Source organism: Micromys minutus (genome assembly GCF_963924665.1).
Source record: "Micromys minutus genome assembly, chromosome: 27".
Lineage (NCBI taxonomy): Eukaryota > Metazoa > Chordata > Mammalia > Rodentia > Muridae > Micromys > Micromys minutus.
Genome location: NC_137962.1, coordinates 39,227,182 through 39,231,685, shown reverse-complemented (window position 1 = coordinate 39,231,685; position 4,504 = coordinate 39,227,182).

Below are 4,504 nucleotides of genomic sequence, written 5' to 3'. Positions count from 1 at the left end.
ACACGCTCAGTGGGTTTTTGGCTGTTGTTTCTGGTGGTTAGTTTTCATTGCCAACATACAAAGGCCTGGTAGAGATACATCTGGGCCCATGTGTGAGAGTTAGGAAGCTGTGCCTTGAATGCAACTATACCATCTGTCTTAGTCATTCTACTGTTGAAGAGACACCATGACCTAGGCAACTGATAGAAGAAAGCATTTAACTGGGGGGCTTACGATTTCAGAGGATCTTTCCATGATTACCATAGCACTGGAGCAATAGCTAAGAGCTCACATCTGATCCACAAGCAGGAGACAGAGATAACGAGAGTTTGGGCCTGGTGTGGGCTTTTGAAACCTCAGAGCCAATCCTTGATGACACACTTCCTCTAACAAGGCCACACCTCCAAATCCTTCCTAAATAGTTCTACTGACTAGGAACCAAACATCCCAATATATGAGCCTATGGGGGTCATGCTCATTAAAATTATCATGTCATCCCATACAGTCCAGGACTGTATGAAGAGGAAAAACTGAGGCTGGGGAGATGCTCAGTGGGCAAAAGCATTTACTGTACAAGCCTAAGAACTTGCGTCTAAATCACCAGCAGCATGAGAAACTCCCAAGTGCGGCCACAGGCGCCTGTAACCTTAAATGCTACGGGGATGTGGATGGAGACAGGAAGATGGCTGGAGTTTGCTGGCTGCCAGCTCAGCTCGAGAATAAGGAAAAGACCATGTCTCTAAAGATATGGTGGAAAGTGATTGGGGGCGGGTATGACGGCCTCCCCTGACCTCTGTGTACATGCCTGCACACACACTCATGCATTACACCACCCACAGACAAAAGAGAAAAGGCAAAAAGCCAGCAAAGCACCCACACCATCAGTCTCAGCCTCCTGCTCAGGACATGCAGCCATGCCTCCCCCGCTGTGATGGGCTGGGCGGGACCATCACACTACAAACCAAAGAACCAACCACCCTGGGCCCTGGATTCAATCTCCTGGATTTATTTTGGCAGGAATAAAATAAAATACTGGTGGGCAGGAGAGATGGCTCAGTGGTTCAGAGCTCTGACTGCTCTTCCAGAGGTCCTGAGTTCAATTCCCAGAAACCACATGGTGGCTCACAACCATCTGTAATGAGATCTGATGTCCTCTTCTGGTGTGTCTGAAGACAGCTACAGTGTACTCATAAAATAAATAAAATCTTTAATAAAATAAAATAAAACACTGCATACACAAATATCAAAAGTGCTAACTAGGTGTAGTCGCTCACGGCTTTAAGCCCAGTGTTTTAAGTCCAAAGCCAGCCTAGTTAAAAAAAAAAAAAAAAACGCTGAAGACCGAGTCCTAACCCTGAAATCATGGCTTCACCTTGACTTTGCTGGGGAGGCCAGCCCTGCCCATCTGTCTGTGGTTCCTGAACCTCACCTGCAGACAAAGACTCAGCCTCTCCGCAAACGATGATTGACTGTCCACACTACATTTTTTACCACTGTCATCACACATGGTAACCCACAAACCTGAGATGCAGGCAGAATAAAGATTACTGTCCCCACCTTACAGGGAAGAAATGGGGGCTCACTGGGGTTAGGTGTCTCGCCTGCAGCCATACAGCTCTGGTCTCACTGGTCCATTCTTCATGACACAGCAAGCTGACTCAGGCAATGGGTTTATAAAGCCCACAGATGGCTGTTGGGGGCCAAGGGCTGAGCTGTGTAAGTTATTATTAAAGCAATGAAGAGATCAAGGTCGGATGAACAGCAGTACAACCATTTCTGGGATTTTAAATATGCTGGACAGGGTTTTGCTGTCTAGCTCAGGCTGGCCCCCAGAATCAAGATCCTTCTGAGTTTTTAGTGAGGATCCTGGTGATGTTTGAGGCCAGTAGTTGAACAGAAGTGCCTGGGGCATTCATTCCACAGGGGAAGCGGTAGGCAGTGGCAGTGAAGACAGACCAATCAGAGGTGTGAAGCTGGCCCATGCGCCCTCAGGCCCTGTATGTGAAATGTGATTCTGTGGGCTTTGAGGAAGCAGAATTCAACCTCTTTCTTTGGTGATTGACCCCAGAGGCCCAAGTGACAAGTTAGGTATAAAAGTTTCAATCCGTCTCATTGAGTACTAGTATCCACTGTTTAATTCATGGGAGTCAGGCTTTTTTACTTTAAAGATAAACTTTGTGTGTGTGGGTGTTCTGCCTGCATGTATGCCTGCGTACCACATGCATTTAGTGCTTGTGGAATCGGGATGTCAGATCCCCAGAACTGGAGTTCCTGTGGCGGCTACTTACAGACTGAAAATCCAGCCCAGCAAACACAAGAGCAGTGAGTGTTCTTAACTCTTAATGGCTCCATACATTTCTTTTTCTGTCCACATGTGTACTTATGGCTGTAGAGGCATTGTGTGCTGTGACACCTGCGTGGAGGTCAGAGGTCAACTTCTGGGAATTGGTCCTCTCCAATCATGTAGGTCTATCAACTGAATTCAGATCAGCAAGTTCAGCCTTTACCTGATGAGTCATCTTACTGGCCCTATTTATTTATTCGGAGACAGATCTCTATAATTCTGGTTGTCCTGGAACTCATTATATATCCAGGCTGGCCTCCAATGTCCAGAGAACCACAGAGATCCACCAGACTCTTCTGATTGTTGAGATTAAAGGTGTTGATAAAAGTCACAGGGCACCAATGTTGTTAAAAGATGATGTCCCGGGTGTCAGCACCAATGTCAGGGAAAGGATGAAGAGAGTGGTGGGGGGGGATATGGTCCATGGAGGTGTGGCGAGGCCTTGGGGGCAAGGGAGATGCCTCTGGGGGGCCCATGTTGGGAATCCCTTTCCCCTGAGTCCCCTGAGGGACCAGCCACACGACGGTATTTCAGGTCATGGGAGAGTTAAGAGGGTAGTAGAGGCAGAGAGAGAGAGAGAGAGAGAGAGACAGAGACAGAGAGACAGAGAGACAGAGAGAAAGAGAGAGGAATAGAGGAGTAGATGCGGGCCATGAGCATATGGGGGAGAGAGATGGGGGAAGGGAAGGAAAGGGGAAGAGGAGGGATGGGGCTGGAGAGCAAGAGAGAGCAACAGAATAAGAGAGGCAAGAGAGAGGAGGGGGCAAGCAGCCCCTTTTATAGTGTCAGGTCACTGGGGCGGAGCATACCTGGCTATTGCCAGTTAACTGAGAGGTGGGGTTTTCAGAATCCCAACAAAAGGTATAGCCACCATACCAGGGTCCAATTTATTTTTGAGACAGTTTTACATTGTAGCTCAGGATGGCCTGGTACTATGTAACTGAGGTTATCCTCAAACTTGGGCAAAGGGTTCTTCCTGCCTCAACATCCCATCATGCCATGTATGAACACTTGAACTATTTGCCCCAGCTCTATTTTTATTTTTGAAACAAGTCTCTTATAGCCCAGGCTGGCAAGGACCTCTCAGGCATAAACTAGAAGGCTCTATCTTCATTTTCAAGATATGAAACTATAACTCAAGGTGACAGAAGAACACATGGCTGGGGAGTGAGGGAACCAGGGTTTGAGCCTCGGTTGATAGAACTCCAAAATCCTGTTCCAGATGACTAAGACCCTGTTCATTCCCTCAGGAGGGAGCAGTAGACTCTCCTGCAAGCTACACGTAGGTCAGAGTGATGTCACCGGCTCTGCAGCTGATTCATCAGCCTGGATTTAGTTAGGAGAGGCCTCTGGGGGAGGGGTCTACTGGTGGGGTCTTGAAGAAACTGGCAAACCAGGCGATGAAGCAGGGGAAGTTTGGCCAGCTGTGGCCAGAACACACCATTAGACAGAGTCGTCAGTGTCTGTTTCTAGGCCCACTGCCATTCTAAAAGTTGAAGAGACAGGGCCCCAGAAGGGTATGTGCACATGAGATCTCCTAGTTTACAAAAGGAGGGGGAACCAGAAAGAACCAGCTTGGTTGTGTGGGCCTGTCACTACAGAACTCTTTGGAATGATGGTAATAAATGGGTTTGGGTCCCCTAGGCTGATGGTAATAAAGGTTTTTGGGTCTTCTAGGCAGGCACTGGGGGGAGGGGCGGGCCATCGAGGTGTCGTAGCGTGGTGGGACATGGAAGGAAGCTGGTGGCCATCTGGAGGTTTGGGATCTATAGGGAAAGTACCTCGACTTTCAGACCAGGGGTGGGTGTGGCTCATAGAAGTCAGTGAGGAGAATCCGAAGGTTCCTAAGGGTGAGCTTGAGATAGGCTAACAGCAGGGCTAGAGTGTCCCGCCTCTTGGGGTAGGAGGGCCTGGGGAGCCTGCGGGGTGGCGTTGGGGAGGGGCTAGCCAGCAAGGAGTTGCCCCATCCTCAGGAGGGGCTCCCCTTGGTAAGGGTTGGCTCGGTCTGGAGGAGAGGGGCGATGTGGGGCGTCCGCCCTTCCGGGGAAGGGGCTCGACGGCGGGGGCGTGGCCGCAGGGTGGGGCCCCGTCCTCCTCGAGCTCCCCCGCGACGCGGGCGGGCAGGGGCGGGGACGGAGGCGGTGGGCGCCGGCGGCCGGCCCACAATGAGGACAGCGGGCC